The following is a 22,695-nucleotide window of genomic DNA, read 5'->3' as shown; positions in this document are numbered from 1 at the left end:
TTTACAGAGATAGTAAAACTGAACAGCCGTCCTTTCAATTTTGATTTTCAATATCCATACCTGCAAGCTGTTCTGTGGCCATTCATGCCTCAAAGGAGTGCCGTTTGCACAGTCAGTATTTTCAGTTTAAATAATAAATCAAATACATTTCCCTGGGAACGACATGCTTTGAACTGGAACATTATATTAACTTAGCTGGAATAGACAAATATGTTGACTTTTTTTTTGATCCTGTGGTGTGGAAAAGGAAGCATCAGCTCATTTGGCCAAGTGCAGTACCCGTCTGTCCAAGAAATATAACCTTGCCTTTAAAAGTTAAAGCAACACATTTAATTAGAAATGTATTGAATTTTAAACTGAGATGCCCAATTACAAGAAAATTTAATTTAAAATGCCGATCAACAGTAAAGATGTATTGCGTCGAGTTCAGTTGGTTTAAGATATGCTGTAAATAAAAGAGCATGGAGTGTACCTGTAATCTCAAAATGACTAGGGAGGGGGGAGAGAAAAATCTTCCTACGTGATGATAGTAAAGCATTTATGGCAATCAATGTTCATATATTGCCTTAAGCACTATATCGTAAGGATCTCTAATAACAACACCAATAATAAATTGAAACGGCAAACCAGAAAATAGCCTCAATAACAAAGTTAACTATCTTAAATAGCAGGAAAAGAGGCCCTTGAACCTTTTATGTTACTGCACGGAAATACAAACATACCAAAATTGTGGAATATTGCCCAACTCAACAGAAAGAATAAGAAAGCCCAGATTTTGGAACAAAAGGTGAATCCAACTTTGAGTGACGTGCTGAGAAAAAGTCCCAGTGCCTTTGGGATTGGGATAATCCTCTAACCTCAGGGCATGTCACAAATCAAGATCTCCAAGGATTGAACGTGGCTAGAATAAAAAGGGATTTTCATTTATATAGCATCTTGTTATGTCCTCAGGATGTCTCAAAGCACTTTATAACCAGTAAATTCCCTTTGAATTGCAGTCACTGTTGTTATGTAGACATTGCCAATTTTCACATAACAAGGTCTCACAAACACCAAACGAGATAAATGGCCTGTTTTCTGGTGCTACTGGCTGATGGAAGAATGACAGTTAGGAACTCCCTGCTCTTCTTCAAATTATGCATTAAGGTATTTTATGTCCACTTGAATAGACAGACAGGGTCTCAATTTAACATTCAATCCAAAAGACAGCACTTCTGACATTGCAGTTATCCATGAGTACTACTATGCTTTCAGCCTAAATAATATGTTCAATTCCATAGAAGAGCTTGAACCAATAAATTTCTGACTCAGACTACTACTGAGCCAGGCTGACACTTATGGACATTTGAGACCTGTAAGCTTCATTGGAGCAAGATTCACAGTAGCTACCACTAACCTAGCACAATGATTTATCAAGTGTGCAAGGAATGGTGCAGGCAGACATTATTCAGTCCACAATGCATGTTTCTGATACCAACATAGTGCTGCATTGCAGTCAGCTGTACAAGTTAATGTACCAATACGAGTGTTGGTTTGCAATCTGTTACTGATGGCTTTAGTTGCCTAAAGTGCTGCAATGCATTCTGCGTTGTATCAGAGTTTTGATGATGCAAAGCCTAGAATATTTAGCTCTGGCCATTGGTTTGGCTGAGATTAGGAATGGCTAGCAGTATACTATTGATGAAAGATTAACAGATTTTTGAGGTATCATCCCCAATAGTTAAATGACCACTTAGATAGCTTGAAAACTTCCTGTAGATTTTAATTTAGAACCTTTTAGGTAGGATGAGGGCTCTCTGTCACTCCCTTGTCTGTGGTGATGTCTTACCCACATTACACACCACTAGAATTAAGTAAAAACAATCCAGGCTTTCTTTGAGACAATAGAAGCCCATATTGTCCCTGAGGCACAGGCAGCAGTCAGTGCATTTATCAGCTGCAATTCACATTACCTGCATGTGGAACTGAAGGGGTCTGCTAACTCCTCGAAAAGAACTACAACTAGTGATATATGTTGCAGGAAGGGATCCAATTGAATACTTATTGAGAAAGGATTGATCTGTGTGGTTCTTATTACATTGGATAAATCTGAACCAATTTATGGCAGTTTATGCAAAATTTGAAACAGAGTAATTTTAATGTCATACTTTAATTCTAGTTTCAATTAAGTTTTAGTTATATAGAAGTTCTAATTTTTATTTTAGTTTCTATTTAGAAAATTTTGTTTTGGTTTTAACCATTGCTTGATGAGAAACAAATGATTTATCAAGTGTGCAAGGAATGGTGCAGGCAGGCATTATTCAGTCCACAATGCATGTTTCTGAAACCAACATAATGCTGCATTGTAGTCAGCTATACAAGTTAATGTACCAATACGAGTGTTGGCTTGCAATCTGTTACTGATGGCTTTAGTTGCCTAAAGTGCTGCAATGCATTCTGTGCTGTATCAGAGTTTTGATGATGCCAAGTCGGTGTAATTATCCATATTTGCTCAGAGAGGTTTTTGTTTTGTATCCATTTCTATTAGTCTTAGCTGCCAAATTTTAGCTTTTGTTTACAATATTTTATTTCCATTTTAATGAACTGATTTCAAAGCACTTTGTCCAAAGTCACATGAGTTACATCACACAATTACAATTAGAGCTGGTTTAAGACTTTTCAGCTGCCACAAGGGTACGGTTTTCTATTATAATGATTAAAAACAAAATACTTACAATTCTATTGGTTTTATAACATCATATAGCATTATGGTGCTGTTCAGAAACATAGATAGGTCTTCAAAGGCCAATGGCAATGCTTTGTTTTTTTTTAAAAAAAGCTTATGTTTCAGTTGCAAACCTCCTGAATGAGATTGGTCTTGGTTACCCTTACAATAGCAAGGCATCTCTTTCTCAATCCCTCTTCTTCCTGAATACTGCCTTCAATGCATAACATTAGTGACCAAAATGAACACTCCATTCAGATGAGATATTCTGAATTCCCAAATATGGATTGAGTGTCTCGTCACTGGTACCTAACTACTTCAGTAACGATTAAATGCCATGTGTGGTTTAAATGGACTTTCAATGAGACAAATTTTAATGAGGCAATAGTTTTCATACTAAATTTCATTCTCCAACAACACAATAACTTGCATTTACATAACACCTTTAACGTAGAAAAGCATCCCAAGGCACTTCACAGAGGCGTAAACAGACTAAAACAGATGCCGAGCCTTAATCCACTTGTTCTACATGCAAGGTACAGAGTTTAATGTCCTTTGAAATGGTACATCATTATTGTTATATTGTTTGAGGTTCTGTGTGGAAGTTATACCGAGTGAATTCCTAGTGAAGCTAACCATGGCATCAACTGACTGGGTGCTGTTAACAGTTATTAAAGTATCAAATGCTTCCTGTCCTTAAATATAATGGGCTGGAACTTGCTCCGACCGGCTTGGCAAGGCTCTCTGCACATCCTGCGGATAAAAAATATGAATATACTCGCTGCGTAGGCCACAACGTCAATTTGCTTAATTTTGAAATCTTCTCCAGTGGTGGGCTCTGAGATCAGCGCAGGCCATGTGCTCATGCAAAGACTGAGAGAATTGAAGCCCCACCCACAAGCTGGCAAGTAATACTCATTCATTTAAAGTGCCATTCCCTATGTTAGTCTAAATAAAAATTTAACATAACATACCTTATTATAAAAAGACAAGGAAATGATTTAACATACTGAAACAAAAAGTAAAAGTGACATTCTTTTTTATTTTTTAATAATTTTTTTTAATGATCAAAAAATATTAAAATAGGAATAATTAGATATTCTACATATTTAAAATTTAATTTTTTGTTGTTTTGCAGTCATTAAAAGTCTCCGTGCTTTTAAAAAGTAGTGTAGGGCTGGTATTTTCAAGCATACCTTCTCGAGGTGTAAGTATCTTCGTTCCAGCTGGGCAAGTTTACGATTGTTTGGTGATTGTAGCGTAGGTGGCCCTTTAATTCGGAACTGTGAAAATGCCGGTGAACCATTGGAGCAAGTTTGCGATTTCGGGGTTTTACTGCGCACGTGCGCGTTCGCAAACTTGCTCCAATGGTCCAGAATGAGTAAGTTCTGCCCCATTATAGGATGACTTTCAAGGTTCAGAATAACGAACATACATTGCTTCATCTTCACTCCTGTGGTTTTTGATGTCACACTCTCCAAACCTCTTGACTGAATTACTATCTTGGCAGCCACCCGGTATCCACTGCATACACTGAACACTACTTTAATGCTGCTGTCATATTAGAAAATTCATCCTGACTTTGGCATGAATTCAGCACCAATTTTTCTGGAATTGATAATCTTGTGTGCTTTCTGTTAGACCCTCCAAAAAGGTACTTATATTTTGCATCAGTTCCACTGTAACAACTGGAGTCAACACAAAGGAAATGAATCTAGTCAACCCGTTTACTGACACAAATCCAATTCCCCCCATCACCCTTCAGGTCTGTGCACTGTCGCCAGTATTTGATGTGTGTGAGGTTGGAAGTTGTAAACAATTTTACAACACCAAGTTATAGTCCAGCAATTTTATTTTAAATTCACAAGCTTTCGGAGGCTACCTCCTTCCTCGGGTGAATGTTGTGGAAATGAAATCCTCGAAATGTTTTTTTTTGGTGATTTGTATATTCGGAGACCTTGTAGGTAACACCTGTCTGTCTGCACACTGATTGCCTTGGCAACGGGCAGTTGAAAAAACTGTCTTTAATCACCAAGCATTGTTCTGTGATTTATAAATGCGATTTCATTTCAAGGATTTCATTTCCACAACATTCACCTGAGGAAGGAGGAAGCCTCCGAAAGCTTGTGAATTTAAAATAAAATTGCTGGACTCTAACTTGGTGTTGTAAAATTGTTTACAATTGTCAACTCCAGTCCATCACCGGCATCTCCACATCATTGAGGTTGGAAGGAGCAACAAAGCAATAACTACTTGCATTTATATAGGGCCTTCAACATTGAAAAACATTTAAAGGCACTTTACAATGGCGTAAGGAAATGGGATGCTGAGCTGAAGCGGGAAAGATTAGGAGAGCGAAACGAAAAGCTTGGTCAAAGAGATGGCACAGTTAAGGCGAGGAGTTGTAAGGTGGGGATGAGGTTACAGAGATAGGGAGGGGTAAGCCAGGGGTAAGCCCTTGGAGGGAGTTAAATACAAGGATGAGAATCTACATTTGACGAATTGGGGGATTGGGAGCCAATGTAGGTCACCGAGGATCTACCACACACGTTGAATGCTCTGGTTTCATTTGAAACTCAGTGTCCCAGTGCATACTCAGCCTAAATTCAAAGCATGTTATGGGTAAAGCACCAGGTCCAAGAGAAGCAGAACTGTTTTCATGTTGCTTTATTTGCCTTGAGTTGGTTCTTGCAATATAACAGCAGCATTAAATGGTCGCAAATAGTTAATCAGTGTCTGGCAAGTTGTACGAGAAAGGCTTTTGTAGACAAAGCATGAATAATATAAATTAAACAATTCAAATTTTTACTCAGCTAAAAGCAAAGCACTAAAATATTTCTGCTTTCTTGAACTAAATCTTCACCTGAACTATTCTTCATTACTGTAAACTATAGAACTGAGATTTGGGGAAAAGGTGAACAATACCTTGCCTTTCTGATAATATTTTTGACAATCACAAGGACTTTTCATAGCAAAAATTGCAATTATTTATTAGTTATATAAACAGTATATTTCATAAATATTCTTTGTTATTCAAATAAAAATTATTCTAATGAGGCATTTTCACAATTCTGAGTTTTACAGTAAGACTTTGTTTTTGAACTCGGCAGAAATTGGTAGTACCATACAAGTAATCGAGATTGGCCCCAGGGCATGTCTTGTGCTTTATGAACCATTGTGAATCTTCGCAGGCAGAGTTTGTGCAATGGGAGTCTTGTAATTGGCCCTGAGACACTGCTAGATTTGCAGTAGTGATTAGTCCTGGATATGGGGAAGACTTTCACTTTACAAGAAACCATGACTGGATCTTGAGTATGGCTTGCCCAGTAGAAATCACTGTGACTGAGCTTGGAATAGGACTTGCATTGTGGACTTCTGTGCAAACTTTTCCCCATTTTTATTGTCCAAAAATATATTTATTTATTTTTTTCTAACAAAATTTTGATTTAGTTTTTAAACAAAAAACAGAACTTACATAAACTCCCCTTTATTTCAAACAAGAAAGTAACAAAAAAAATTACGAGAGTGGTTGATATGCAGATGGGTTTTTTAGTACAGTTCAGCCTTGATTTTAACTCGGGGTGAGATTGCAGCGTGGGGCGCGGGGGGGGTGGGGGGGAAGGCGGAGGTTGGGGGGGGAAGTGTCAAGCTTGCATGTGGAGGCCTGGAGAGATTTTAACTCCCGGGCCTCATTTACATATGCAAGATCGGACTTCCCGATTGAACCCAGCAGCAATCACTGCCTGTCCAGTGGACGGGAGCAGGTGGCTGCCGCCGGGGACCCGCAGGAAGTCCTGATGCAGGGGTTTCTTTGTGGGGCCCGGAGGAATACTACTGCTCCTCCTGCCTCACAAAAAGACAAACGAAAAAAATAAAACTCACCTTACTGGACCTCTTGTGATCCTGGCTGCTGTTCTTGGCAGATTTGGCCTGGCAGGGAAGTCAGCACTACTCCCCTTGCTCTGGCCTCAGGTTAAATTGACAGATCGGGCCCCATTGACATTGTCGGAGCCCAATCTGCATATTTAAAGAGGACCTCGCCGGCTTGGGGCAGGAGTCCTTGCCGCGTGCAATTTAAAATAGGAGTTACCCAGATTGGGCAGGAAAGGAGTGGTTAAGTCTCCCGCTCCATTTTAACTTCACCACCCCCCACCCCTGGGGGCCGATTTTCGGATGGCCGAGCGGATGCGTTGGGGGCGGGGGGCTCCTAAAATGGCGGAATCCTGGAGCCCAGCTCCAACCCAATCACTTCCGGGTTCCCCAGTGACGCATTTGGGTGCGCGTGTCCTGCATGCGGGATTCCCACTGGCAATTAAAGCCAGCGGGATGATGATTTAGATACTTATATAGTTAGTTGAGGTACTTGACAGACCTCATTGACTGGAGATTTGGCAGGGGTGCAATTTTGAAGGATCCTCAGCGTGTTTCCCGTGCTGTGGGAAACACTCCCTGTTGGAGCAGACGTGTTTCAGCCAGCAGCCAGTGGAAGATGCAAAGGATTATTTTGACAGTTGGGAAAACCTCATGTATTACAGCAGGGCACTCTGTCACTTCAGACAAAGTTTTGGCTGCATGATCTTTGTCTTTCCACTCAAAATTATTAATTTATACCCTAAACTCTGCTGTGCCAACACATATACCTATTTTGCGGACCCCCTCAAACTCACACCGTCAGGATGGGGGGTGCCATGGCTGCATTCATCACTTCATCCGAGGACGAGCAACATTACCAGCCTCGCCAGGCACGCCCTCCAACTCTGCCATGTGGAACTCCACAACACAGTGCTGTGCCACAGGCACCTGCACAAAACAGTCGTGCAACTACACATACACCCACTGTAGAGTGACCCAATGGGTGGCATCAAGTGTGGGTGTTCACGGTGAATCTCATGAAAGGGACTTATTACACAAGCCAGTCAAGAATGGCCAAGACGTGGCAGTAGTGGTGACAATATAATATTTAATATGAGTTGAACAAAAACGAAATATAAATAAAAAGCATGACAAAGCGTCAAACACCCTTGTGCATCCCCTTTGTGCTCACAAAACCTTTGTCTTACGCTTCCTACTACTCCTACATGGTGCTTCCCCTGTGGCTGCAGCAGAGGTAGTGGCAGGTTGCTCTTGTCCATGCCCTGACCGATTCGATGCTTTGGGCCGACGCCCTCTGGGTTTTGGTGCCTGTAACGGCCCCTCCAAAGACTGCTCCACCTGCATCTGTGCAGGGGTAGACTCGACCACCTGGAGAGGAGGCAGCATTGCGGTACTGGTTGAGAGGGGGGCAACGTGGGAGTGCTTTGAGTGGCATCCCCACTTCCATGCCCCCTTTCGCCATCATCCCTCTCCTGCGCCTGGCCCACATCACTCCTACGTGCTGGATGACAGTTTGGAGGACATGTGTGAAGCCTTGTAAGGCCAGTGCTAGTTTATCTGCCTGCCTGTTTAAGGCGGCAGAAAGTTGCTCACCCTGAGTCCGAATGGCTGTTATCAGGGCCTCAATGGACTCATTGTTGAGCCGTGCTTGAAGCTCGATGGAGACTAGCCTTCCCTCCATCGCAGACATTCCCGCACTTACCTGCGACACTTTCTCAGAGATGCCCTCACGTCCCTCTGATGGTATCTCAGAGATTCCCTTCTGTACCTGTGCCACCATTCCACTCATGCAGGAGTTGGACTCCTCCATCCTCTGCGCGATTGTGGAGAGTACACATGGCACTTGTTCCAACACCTCGCAAATGCGCTGCTGCCCCTCAATCGTTTTCCTTTTAAAGGATGGCCCCCAGGGTTCAGCATCTGTGTCCAGCTGAGCAGAGCCTGGGGAAGAGTGCTCCCACCGAGGCGGACTCTCCACAGCTGCCCCTGCCACCAGTGTCTGCTCATGTTCACATGTGTGTGGTGACTCACAATGTGCAACCCCAACTAAATGAGGACGGGGACCCACCGAAGTGTGTGTATCTGCGCTGGTGGATAACTCGCTCAGATGTGACAATGGACCCTCAGAGGCCGGCAGGTCCTCTGAGGAATTGCCCTCCGCCGTCACAGCGGTCGTTGAAGGCCCTGTAAGAGAACAGAAGGCAATATTAAGCATGATGACAGATGTTGAGGTGCTGAAGATGGCAAGGCACGTTAACATCATTTGCTATTGCGAGTGCTGAATGTTAAAGTTCGGTCACCAGCCGTTTGTCGGGTGGCAGTCTCGGCGTCCCCGACGGACAGGCACTCGAGGGTGTGGCTCAATTCAAGAGCCTCCTGCTCCGCGTCCATGAGGACGACCTGATGTTGCGGCCCCCCTCCGGTCTTCGCCCTCTCCCGTGCATTCTGGGCTCTCTTCTCTTACAAGGGGAGAAAGTAGAGAGGTGTGAGTGAGGGATGGTGACGTGGCCAACCGCTGAACGCATTGGTTTGGGTGAGGCTGACCGTGAAAGAGATGCATCAGAGGGTGAGTATGAGACAGAGCCATGACATTGTATGAGGATTGGGTTGAGTGGTAGTGGTGGGATGAGTACTGGGGAGGTGAGTAAGTGCAGGTAAGTTGAGGGTGAGATTTGAGTGGGTGTGAGGAGTGATGTGATAGAGTAATGTTGGCAGTGCAGAAGGAGTTGTGGGATGGGGGCGGTGATGTGGAAGACGGAGTGTAGGAGAATGAGTAAGTGTACTCACTTTGGCTGACCTAGTTAGGTCATTGAAGCGTTTCCTGCACTGAATCCAGGTGCGGGAGATGTTGCTGCTGCTGGTGACCTCCTCTGCCACCTTGAGCCACGCCTTCTTGGTGGCAGAGGCAGGCCACTTCCTCCCATCCGCCAGGTACAAGATCTCCCTCCTCCTCCTCACCCTATCCAGTAGGACCTGGAGTGAGGCATCATTAAACCTGGTGGCAGCCTTTCCCCTGTGCTGCTCCATGGTCCTGTGTCGTTGTTTGCTGCATGATCAGTCATTGGAGGAGTGCCCCTTTAAATAGGGCTCCTCCAGCTGACAGCCTGTGATGCGGGTGCGCAGTCCGCCTGCTGCGCAGGTTTCCCCGGAAGCTTCAATTTACCTGCAATCGTGTGGGGAACAGACAGATTTCACTGGGCGGGTTACCCACGTGCCCAGTTGCCCCCCCCACCCCCCGGCTGTCATCCCGCCTTCCTGGTAATATCGGGGCCTTGGTTTCTGCCAGGCAGGCGAGTTAAAATCAAGGCTTTCATTTATTTGTGATATTGACAATTATGACTTAAATTACTCCTAAGCCATGTAGGATAGTAACAACAATCAGTTATACAAAGAGAACAAAAGTAACATGGGGGGACGTTTAAAGTGAACAGTGGAAATCTTCCCTCTTAGAGGGCACAAAAAACAAAAATAAATCACTGTCTTTAAAGTTTTACTGTTATATATGCAAGAATGGCATACTCTAGTTAATATGGTCATCGACTGGGAAAAAAATACCGTGCAAAGCTTCATCCAGACAATACTGTCACTTTAATAATCGTTTCAACTCTTAAAAAGGTCAGATTATAAATTCTTCCCATTCTGACATACTAAATGCCTCATATTTCTAACCGATTGTGTCTGCAGGCTGATTCAATAAATGCAAGGCTGTGTTTATCCGATAAAACTGCACTGCTGTCTAAGCTAAATTATTGTTGTGACACTGGTATTCTGCTTCAGATTCACTTGGCAATTGCTCGGTGTTTCTCCTCTGTTTAATTTCCAGCAAATAAGTGTTCAACGAAATAGTATGTGGTTGGTAGAGAAGTCTTGCACTGAGCTGTCTGTCCAGGTTATCAGTGGGCATGTTGCAGAACATTTATTTTCTGTAACTCAATTAGACATTAAGCCAATTGCCCTCACAAAAAACGCTTTCATTGAAGTAAATGGTTTTTTGATGGAAAAAAATCTCCCTGCACTTACACTACCAGTCACCTATTTATCATTGTGGGTTATTACAGCTCACTCCATTTAAGTGAATACCAGTATTTTTGTTAAGTGAACACAAATTGAATAAAAAACATTTTTGATCACAACTGAACAGTTGAATCACTGTGTTGTTTTATTCTGTAAAGTAAACTCCTTCTTCACAAATGGTAGATTTTATTGGGTTTACAGCAAAAGGTGCATCCAGTCACCTTCTGTAACTTGTTACTTCAATGATTGACGGGCTGACTGCTGAATGAGCGTTCAAATTAAACAGCCACTAGCAACAAAACAACTGGAAGATTGAGGCCTGCTGTTGTGGCAAATAGCACTTCTGTGAGGTTTAGGCATTGCCTCTTGTTCTGTCTTCAATGTTCTTCAGACAGATTAGTTTCCCATTTGTGAGCACTAAATATACCAGTGTTAGCACTAGATGTGATGTGGAGATGCCGGTGATGGACTGGGGTGGACAAATGTAAGGAATCTTACAACACCAGGTTATAGTCCAACAGTTTTATTTGAAAATCACAAGCTTTCGGAGCTTACCTCCTTCGTCAGGTGAGTGAGGGGTTTTTAGATTATTGTTGTCTGAGGCTGAGGCTTATGCGCCATCACAATCAAAGTAAATAATGGTGAAACCAGTTGCGACATTTAAGGATTTACTAAACTCCACGTCCACCATAGTGGCACAGAATGTTCACACTGCTCAGTGTAAAGCATCCAGCATTAGCACCAATGCAGAGGATTCAGGTCAATAGTCTGTGGCTGTTAAATCTCATTAATGCCACTCATCTAGTGCTAGGAATCTTACAACACCAGGTTATAGTCCAACAGTTTTATTTGAAAATCACAAGCCATCGTACAGGGAACCCCCAGCTTCTGTCGCGACACTACAGACTTCCTACAAAAACTCAGTACCCACGGAGCAGTTGAACCAGGAACACTTCTCACCACGATGGACGTCTCGGCACTCTACACCAGTATCCCCCACGATGACGGCATCGCTGCAACAGCATCAATACTCAACACCAACAACAGCCAATCTCCAGACGCCATCCTACAACTCATCCGCTTCATCCTGGATCACAATGTCTTCACCTTCGATAACCAGTTCTTTACCCAAACACACGGAACAGCCATGGGGACCAAATTCGCACCCCAATACGCCAACATTTTCATGCACAAGTTCGAGCAGGACTTCATCACTTCACAGGACCTCCAACCAACACTATACACCAGATACATCGACGACATTTTCTTTCTATGGACCCACGGCGAAGAATCACTAAAGAGACTACACGATAACATCAACAAGTTCCATCCCACCATCAAGCTCACCATGGACTACTCCTCAGAATCGGTTTCTTTCTTGGACACACGAATCTCCATCAAAGACGGGCACCTCAGCACCTCACTCTACCGCAAGCCCACGGACAACCTCATGATGCTCCACTTTTCCAGCTTCCACCCTAACCACGTCAAAGAGGCCATCCCCTATGGACAGGCCCTGCGAATACACAGGATCTGCTCAGACGAGGAGGAACGCGATGGACACCTACAGACGCTGAAAGACGCCCTCGTAAGAACGGGATATGACGCTCGACTCGTCGATCGACAGTTCCGACGGGCCACAGCGAAAAATCGCATAGACCTCCTCAGAAGACTAACACGGGACGCAACCAACAGAGTACCCTTCGTGGTCCAGTACTTCCCCGGAGCGGAGAAACTACGCCATGTTCTCCGCAGCCTTCAACATGTCATCGATGACGACGAACACCTCGCTAAGGCCATCCCCACACCTCCACTACTCGCCTTTAAACAGCCACCCAACCTCAAACAGACCATCGTTCGCAGCAAATTACCCAGCTTTCAGGAGAACAGCGTCCACGACACCACACAACCCTGCCACGGCAACCTCTGCAAGACATGCCAGATCATCGACACAGATACCACCATCACACGAGAGGACACCACCCACCAGTTACATGGTTCATACTCCTGTGACTCGGCCAACGTTGTCTACCTCATACGTTGCAGGAAAGGATGCCCCGGAGCATGGTACATTGGCGAGACCATGCAGACGCTGCGACAACGGATGAACGGACACCGCGCAACAATCGCCAGACAGGAGGGTTCCCTCCCAGTCGGGGAACACTTCAGCAGTCAAGGACATTCAGCCACCGATCTTCGGGTAAGCGTTCTCCAAGGCGGCCTTCGAGACACACGACAACGCAAAATCGTCGAGCAGAAATTGATAGCCAAGTTTCGCACCCATGAGGACGGCCTCAACCGGGATCTTGGGTCCATGTCACGCTACACGTAACCCCACCAGCGAATAAAAGTTATCTGTTTTTAATTCAACGGGTCATTTTCTGTCTTTCTCTTCCTTTTGGATGTTTCTCCCTCTCTCTCTCTCTGTTTTGTGTTCTGGCCGTTTGTATATTCGGTGGTCCTGTAGGTAACACCTCTCTGTCTGAGCACTTTGATTGCCTTGACAACGGGCAGTTGGAAAGATTATCTGTAATCACCAGGTATTGTTCGCTGAATATAAATGCGAAACGTTCAAGGATTTCCTGACATTCACCTGACGAAGGAGGAAGCCTCCGAAAGCTTGTGATTTTCAAATAAAATTGTTGGACTATAACCTGGTGTTGTAAGATTGTTTACATTTGTCAACCCCAGTCCATCACCGGCATCTCCACATCAACAATAATCAAATCACTGAGGTGGTACAATTCTGGTCCTACAGCATTGATTCCATGTAATGTGGTTTGAAAGGTGTGAAGACCTGATTAGAATCAATGATTTTTTTGAGGGGAATTGTTCCTAGCTAGGGAAATGGATAATTTAATTATTAGTGCTAAACATTGTCGTTCCTCCAGTATGCAGCATATTGGTGATGGTGTATCCATAGTCATGTACAGGTAGTTGCCTGACCTGACTGTTTCCCTCAGACATCATTGACAGTTGTAAGCTAAATAATAAATGGGCTGATGAATACAAACCACTTATTTTTGAAGCTCTGCAGTCTTTCCTAGTTTGTTACTGACTGAACTTAATAACAAATGCCACAACATCCAATGAATTACTTTGTTTTTTGAAGTGCAATTATTGTTGTTATGTAGACAAACTAATTGTTGTACATTTGATGATGCAGAAGTCTGTATTGTGCCATCATTACTGCTGATACACTAAGGAAAGAAAAGTTGATCTTCCTCTTAAGCTTCTTTTATATTGGGTTTAGTGAGGTATTTGCACCATTCTTTTCTGAAGTCCAGATTTTGCATAGCCAGCAGCAGTCCCAATGTAAACATGTTGGATTCCCTGAGGCTGGAGTCCAGGAAGACCCATTTTCACTGACACCAATATAAAAGCAGTTTTAATAGTGGTCTCTTATGGCAGTTTTAGATTTGAATTATGTTATTGTTGGGGCACAGGCAGGTATTTTCGATTCGCTATCTCCTGAAACTTGGCTTTTGAACCCAGCTCTCCTTTGCCACTGTAAACATCCCACAATAGATGTGTTTGGGCAGTCTCAATCCAATTACTTGTAAGCATAGAGACTGGGCACTAAATTGACCATTTTATTCAAAAGGTCTACCAGGATGGCTGGTGTGGGAAGTGGCAGAAATTCCACTGGTATCAGAAGCAATGTTCCACTGAGTTTAGAGTTATGAGGGTGGGGAGCGGGCTGAAATTGGTCTTCAGGAGTCGCGCAAACAAGGAAATAGCAAATCGGCAGCCCGTTTTGTGCCCCAGCCAATTTTATTTTCTATTGGTCATTGGAAAAGAAAATCAGATGAGGTATAATATGGGCTGCCGATTTGCTATTGCCTATTTTCCCCGATTGCCAATTTCACCCCCAAGGTATTTTGTTCTACATTTACCCATGGAGTACCTGACCTGGGTACCAGAAGTGCTCAGCACTAACAACCCTCCCCTTGATGAGCATTCTCCCTAAAATTGTAATATTTAATGGGACTGTCATACTCTCAGTATAGACAGCTTATTTTGCACTGGAACAAAAACCATTGAAGTGATTTGAATCACAAAAGCCTCAAAATGACCTTTGGTAATATTAATGGTTGAACATGTTGCATATTTGAATGACATCTTTTTATCCACTACTTTAACGCAGTATTTACCAGCTTATATTAAATGCACCAGCACCTTCACTGAACTAGTGGACAAAGGAGCATCACATGAATGCATAAAGTGTTCATCTGCTAATATTGCCAACTGTGTGATTCCCATTCCAGCATAAAACACACTGAAGCACTTGTTGTGATCTTTACAAATCCTGAGCTGCAACAGTTCTGTTTGTTCCAGGGATAGGACTTTTAACACACATTAATATTCACTATTTCTGCCAATAGGATGGGTGCAGTTTACTAATTAACTAACAATTTGAAGTAACGCAAGAGCAAAAAAATCATTTTGCTCACCGCCGTAGTGCAGTGCATGTAAAACATTGCTGTAACAGGCACTGCACTCAATGATCAAGGTGTTCTTGTTGGTCACAAGACCAGGTGGCACAGATGCTCTGCTCTCCCTTTAGCTGCAGATATTGAGGAGATGATGAAATTATTGGTGGTTGAAGCTGACACATCATGTTTCATGGGGCATAAAAGGCAGTTGGCGTTCTTGACTCCAGCACAAGGCAGCAAGGTTTTTGAAAGATCAATAGAAGCAATTAATAGACATTGCAGTAATATTTGACATTGCATTCTGAGCTCCATGATATTAAGCCACTTTCATATTGGGCTAATACTGCCGGTTCCTGATGCATGGGGTTTGTGCAGCCGGCTGCACCATCCAAGATCAACTGACAAGATGCACCAAGGCCAGTATTGAAGCTACGGTTTTTAATTGGGTCTTTCCAACTGCTGCCAGTCTTCAGAACTTGATTCACTGTCCACCAAATACACAGAGTTGAATTCAGCATGTCTGTGGCCTGACTTTGTGACATCATGCAGTGTCATGATACTAGCATGCAGACATATCTGTGACGTGTTCACCCGAGCGTGTTGGATGGATGTGCTTTATTACTGACATTGTGATGTGCACTGGCCAAAGTACCACAGCTATTCAAATTTGGACAGATTACTGGCATTATGATTGGGAGCTGGTCTCCTGAGAAACTGAGTCTATGAGTGCAACTGGGTTAAAAGGATCAAATTTAGCAGCATAAATACCAGGAGCTGGCTCATGACATCAGTATAAAAAGCAGCTTAATTAGCAGCTGACTGATTAAATAACATTAATGGCTCCACACAGCAATACAAAATGCAACAAAAATGCTTAAAAATAAAAGCAACATTTACTTTAACTTATTTAACTGTGGCCCGATCTGATTCAGATAACAGTCTTTATTTCAACTCCCTCACACACTGCCAGGATCAGGAACTCGTTCAATACAAAGATTGTTCAGAACCACTTCAAATAGAAGAGCTTTTATTTGCCATGACTGCCGGTGATTTGGAAATTATCCCATTACCCTGGGGCCAAGTCAAAAACAACAGCACTCGGGCAGAGAATGTCTGTTTGGGTCGCTGTTGGCCTGTATAGGTAAGATGAATGCTGTACACACCCATGGCCAGAAAAAAAATGGCAAACTACACCATCCAGTGCTGGTACTTATATTTTTCACTGGTGGCACTCTGCTTTGGCAGTCTTGAGGGATAAAAGGAACACATCAAGCGTTCTGTCACCAGAGACATTACCCCCACCTCATTTACCTCAAAGTGTTGCTGCGCTACTAAGATTGGGGCTACGGCTAGCAACAACACTGCAAAGTAAATTCAGCACAAGTTAGTTCTTCCAGTGATAACATCAGCACTCAGTGCTTAACTCCTTATGTCCACGAGATGGAATATCTCATGCTTTCAAATTGTGCCATCTGTCCAGGAGATTGATACCCTATCTCATAACATTGTAGACCTGTTTTTCATTAAAAACACAGGCAAAGTCTTAAATTACTCTAATTGGTAACCATTGCTGATATATCTGTGCATATAAGGACTTTTTTTTATTTAATTAGTTGAATGATTGCTGACCCCCCTCCCCCATTTCCTGCTTCCTGCTGATGTAGGAGCTGTGTTGCAGAGTCTGACTGACTGCAATCACCAGTGTGTTTTCTGTAACTGGAAATTTGTTCTTTCTAGAGGCTGGAATCATACTAAAATACTGTCAAAACTGCCACATGAAGAGCAGTCATTTGGGTAAGAGACTGAAAGATGAATCTCTGCCCACTGAACTATATCCCAGCAGGAATCAATGCCTTCAGGAGAGATGATGAGTTTTTTTTTAACATCTTACAATAAAAGAAATGTTAACAAAATGTTTTCAGTTCTGGAGCATCCATGTGTAAATGAATGTTGCTTTTGGAATCAGGAGATCATATTCATAAGATATGTAAAGACATCGAGAGACTAAAAACAAAATAGGATATATCTCATATGGCATTGCTCATGGGTAGCTCTTTTATGAGTGACATTTGAATCAGTCAGGTGCAAGCATGATCAATACTCTGAATGTGTGACATTTTCAAGTGTGACAGAGACAGGACAACAAGACATGTACACATATATACACAGCCTATGTGAATCTCCCACAGTGCTGCTCATAGTACATTGTCTGAAAAGGACAGACTAATTATATCATGTAAAATTGTATGTATCCCTTGAATGCTAGTAAGTGCCATTGTATGGATTCTTGAAACGAATGGCAGGTTCACTTCTAAATCAGGTTGCCAATGAGAACCTGAAGTTTGTTTGACCAGGAAAAGGTGAACTTTCAACGATAATTTTAAAAAGCACTTAGGCATCTGTTTCATTTCAATAGGAACATGTTTGGTGGCAAAGGGGTCAAGCAATAAATTAAAAAGGAAGACATAAGGAAAAGAATTACAGTTAATTGTAAGTCCATGCAGTAGTTCTTTTTAATTAGTGGCTGTGATAGAGAGAATTCACCATGCAGTTATTAAAAACATGCAAATGTAAAAACAGACTCCTCAAATAAAGAGGTTTTTGTATTCTGCAACCAAGATACTGTCATCTTTTTGCTCATCTGTTTTACTGTTTGGGTCACTTGCCATTGTGTCTTCTGTGTTTGTACTACTACAAACTCAAATTTTCTTTTATTTCCAGAATAGACTTTTGTCAAGGCTCAAATGAAGCAGAAGGAATTCAAAAAGCAAGAATCACAACACCCTGAAAAGTTTCTTAATGCTTTTTCAACTAAAACTAATTTGTTTTAAAAAACCTTAAACAAGGACAAGTAGCCTTAATATGGCATCAGTTTCAGTCACAGGGACAAGGCAAGTGATTTGTTATGACGAAAGTCCACTCAAAAACTGGCATTTTCACTGCTCCTGGGTCTTTTCATGCAAAATTTCAGTTCTCTGGTAACAATTAACACTGCACTTGGTAAGTGTAAAAATTCAGGGGGCTTGTCACAGGATATCACGTTGTGCCAAATCAGTTGCTCCATTTATGATCTGTGTAGTGGAGCAGAAGGCACCGCCAAATGACTGAAGTTTGGATTGTTGAAACTGTGCGGGGAGAAAATGTTAGCCTCCGAAGAGTGACCTCTTACCCTGCAAAGTTATTTCTTCAATACTTTGGACCTCCACATAGGAACAGGAGTAGGCCATTCAGCCCCTCAAGCCTGTTCCACCATTCACTGAGATCATGGCTGATCTGTATCCTAACTCCATTTACCTGCCTTCCTCCATTTCCCTTAATACCCTTGGCAAGCAAAGATCTATTGATCTCAGATTTAAAATTACTCCTCAACCTAGTATGGAACAGCATGAGATTGATAGCCCTACTTTCCCCCATGCCCACCCATTAGCAAGGTAAAGAAACCTCATCCTATCTTACAGGAGGCCAACTCTGAGGTTCCCCAGAGTTCAGAACAGTTTGTATAATGGTTCCATGTCTAGTAATGAATATTGTGGCTCAAGTTCAGGGTTGAAGTCAAACCATCCAATTCTCTGAAACAAGAACACAAATCTACTTTTATCCTCCCACACCAACCAGTAACACTAGCACTATTAAAAACTGCTGCTGCACCAATGCAACATATCAAGGATAGTCTTAGTTAATATCACTAAGCAATGGTTTGCAGTACAGTACATTTCTGAGTAAAAGAATGCTCATGCTTACTGAAGTCACAGAATTTAGCTATATGCTCCCAAAATGGTGAAAACATTTTCTTCTTTAAAATAAATTGAGCTCTTGGAGCATTTCGGGCTCTTTGAGTAAAAATAATCTTGCAGTTTTGCAACTTTCATGCGAAATAAAAAAAAATAAAATCAGATGAAAGACATAAATGAGATTCTATGAATTTGTAAGAAAATTATAGCTTTTTTTCATTCGTTCATGGGATGTGGGCGTCGCTGGCTAGGCCAGCATTTATTGCCCATCCCTAATTGCCCTTGAGAAGGTGGTGGTGAGCCGCCTTCTTGAACCGCTGCAGTTCGTGTGGTAAAGGTTCTCCCACAGTGCTGTTAGGAAGGGAGTTCCAGGATTTTGACCCAGCGACGATGAAGGAATGGCGATATATTTCCAAGTCTGGATGGTGTGTGAATTGGAGGGGAACATGCAGGTGGTGTTGTTCCCATGTGCCTGCTGCCCTTGTCCTTCTAGGTGGTAGAGGTCGTGGGTGTGGGAGGTGCTGTCGAAGAAGCCTTGGCGAGTTGCTGCAGTGCATCCTGTGGATGGTACACACTGCAGCCACTGTGCGCCGCTGGTGAAGGGAGTGAATGTTTAGGGTGGTGGATAGGGTGCCAATCAAGCATACTGTTTTTTCCTGGATGGCGTCGAGCTTCTTGCGTGTTGTTGGAGCTGCACTCATCCAGGCAAGTGGAGAGTATTCCATCACACTCCTGACTTGTGCCTTGTAGATGGTGGAAAGGCTTTGGGGAGTCAGGAGGTGAGCCACTCACCACAGAATACCCAGCCTCTGAGCTGCTCTTGTAGCCACAGTATTTATGTGGCTGGTCCAGCTAAGTTTCTGGTCAACGGTGACCCCCAGGATGTTGATGGTGGGGGATTCGGCAATGGTAATGCCGTTGAACATCAAGGGGAGGTGGTTAGACTCTCTTGTTGGAGATGGTCATTGCTTGGCACTTGTCTGGCGCGAATGTTACTTGCCACTTATCAGCCCAAGCCCGGAGGTTGTCCAGGTCTTGCTGCATGCGGGCATGCACTGCTTCATTATCTGAGGGGTTGCGAATGGAACTGAACACTGTGCAATCGTCAGCGAACATCCCCATTTCTGACCTTATGATGGAGGGAAGGTCATTGATGAAGCAGCTGAAAATGGCTGGGCCTAGGACACTGCCCTGAGGAACTCCTGCAGCAATGTCATGGGGCTGAGATGATTGGCCTCCAACAACCACTACCATCTTCCTTTGTGCTAGGTATGACTCCAGCCACTGGAGAGTTTTCCCCCTGATTCCCATTGACTTCAATTTTACTAGGGCTCCTTGGTGCCACACTCGGTCAAATGCTGCCTTGATGTCAAGGGCAGTCACTCTCACCTCACCTCTGGAATTCAGCTCTTTTGTCCATGTTTGGACCAAGGCTGTATTGAGGTCTGGAGCCGAGTGGTCCTGGCGGAACCCAAACTGAGCATCGGTGAGCAGGTTATTGGTGAGTAAGTGCCACTTGATAGCACTGTCGATGACACCTTCCATCACTTTGCTGATGATTGAGAGTAGGCTGATGGGGCGGTAATTAGCCGGATTGGATTTGTCCTGCTTTTTGTGGACAGGACATACCTGGGCAATTTTCCACATTGTCGGGTAGATGCCAGTGTTGTAGTTGTACTGGAACAGTTTGGCTGGAGGCGCAGCTAGTTCTGGAGCACAAGTCTTCAGTACTATAGCCGGGATGCTGTCGGGGCCCTGGGCCTTTGCTGTATCCAGTGCACTCAGCCGTTTCTTGATATCATGTGGAGTGAATCAAATTGGCTGAAGACTGGCTTCAGTGATGGTGGGGATATCGGGAGGAGGCCGAGATGGATCATCCACTCGGCACTTCTGGCTGAAGATGGTTGCAAACGCTTCAGCCTTGTCTTTTGCACTCACGTGCTGGACTCCGCCATCATTGAGGATGGGGATGTTCACGGAGCCCCCTCCTCCCGTTAGCTGTTTAATTGTCCACCACCATTCATGATTGGATGTGGCAGGACTGCAGAGCTTGGATCTGATCCGTTGGTTGTGGAATCGCTTATCTCTGTCTATAGCATGTTGCTTCCGCTGTTCAGCATGCATATAGTCCTGTGTTGTAGCTTCACCGGGTTGGCACCTCATTTTTAGGTCCATCTGGTACTGCTCCTGGCATGCTCTTCTACACTCCTCTTTGAACCAGGGTTGATCCCCTGGCTTGTTAGGGATGGTAGAGTGAGGAATATGTCGGGCCATGAGGTTACAGATTGTGCTGGAATACAATTCTGCTGCTGCTGATGGCCCACAGCGCCTCATGGATGCCCAGTTTTGAGCTGCTAGATCTGTTCTGAATCTATCCCATTTAGCACGGTGGTAGTGCCACACAACACGTTGGATGGTATCCTCAGTGCGAAGACGGGACTTCATCTCCACGAGGACTGTGCGGTGGTCACTCCTACCAATACTGTCACGGACAGATGCATCTGCAACAGGTAGATTGGTGAGGACGAGGTCAAGCAGGCTTCAAACCACAATCCAGGATATGTGCATAGAATCTAGGCAGACAGTACTGAGTGAGTGCTGCTTTGTCAGAGGTAATGTCCTTCAGGTGAATCAAGTAAATTCACACCTCATACAGAATGACCAGGTAGATTTAGAACTCATATAGAGTTAGAACAAAGGATGTTTAAAAGTTATACAAGAAGGCGTCATTTAATAACAATTCAATACATTTCATTGCGTTTTCCAAAACCAATTGCTGCACTACCTCATACAGCTCTATGGGAGCAGATCAGTTTAAACTTATACTAACTGATCAGATGACAGAGTTTGAAAACATTGATGGGAGTTTAAAATTTACTCTGAAAGGCATAGTTTATCAAAGAGGTTAAATGAAAAAAAAACAAAAGCTGGAAATTTGAAGTAAAAATAGAAAATGCTGAAGGTACACAAGGCAATCAGCTTCTGAAAAGAGAAAAGATGGATTGATGCAGGATAACCACCTATCTGTTTTTTGGCTGGACAGTCTGTCTTTTCAGCTGACGCTCACCAGGCAGAAAGGTGCTGAACATGACCTCATATTCAAGGCCATACACCACCTCAGTTACATTGGGCTGAGCTTGGCCGTTTCTTTCCCTCACAAACGTGACGCCTGCAGGATCTGCTCCTATGATCAGCTTTATGATTCTCCAGTTATCCTCATTGTAGTTAAAGGGAAGGTCTGAAATTCTAATTGTCTCTTTACATTTTCTTATACAATATAGTGTGCTTTACAGTTAATGATCCCCAGGCACACTTATTTTTTTGCAAATAATTTTAAATTTACTCAAACCAAAAATTATTTAAATAAACTCATTTGCAGCCTATCATTATAGTAATGGTGGCGTGCAATTGATGGTTTGACTGTGATACTGCAGTACATAATTGGTAAAACAGCCAGTGAAAACACATCAGCTCCTAAGCCCTGCCCTTGTCTGGTTTTGGGCTTGGCAAAATAGTTAATGATTCAGATAGAGAACCTTCATCAAAACCTAAAAAGAAAGGCTGGTGAACCTGTTTATTGGATAGGATGGGATAATTGTACTTACATCATGTGAGGATGAATAAGGAGAGGAAATATGTATTAAAAAGATAAAACTTTAAATGGAGTGGAAGAGCAGAGAAATTTGGGGTCAAATGCACTGATCTATCAAAGTAGAAGGACAAGTTAATAAAGCTGTAAATAAAATAGCTCATGGTATCCTTGGTTTTATAAAAAGGGGCACAGAAGTTAAACCTATAAAAATCATTGCTGAGGTTGCAGTTAGAATATTGTGTTCCAGTTTTGGTTGACCTATCAGGATGACCTCTGAATGGCTTCCTTCTGTGTTGTAACCATTCTATGATTCTATGAGAAGCTTTAGTTATGAGATAGGACTTG

At 43.1% G+C, this 22,695-nt stretch overlaps 1 protein-coding gene across 1 annotated transcript in view; it reads left to right on the top strand.

Moving 5' to 3' along the window:
* Nucleotides 1-22,695, top strand: part of LOC137332895 (kelch-like protein 4) — a 286,378-nt gene that overhangs the window by 62,950 nt on the left and 200,733 nt on the right. The window lies entirely within an intron of this gene.

The sequence above is a fragment of the Heptranchias perlo genome, chromosome 15 (genome assembly GCF_035084215.1).
Source record: "Heptranchias perlo isolate sHepPer1 chromosome 15, sHepPer1.hap1, whole genome shotgun sequence".
Lineage (NCBI taxonomy): Eukaryota > Metazoa > Chordata > Chondrichthyes > Hexanchiformes > Hexanchidae > Heptranchias > Heptranchias perlo.
This window is presented reverse-complemented; position numbering and strand designations above follow the sequence as displayed.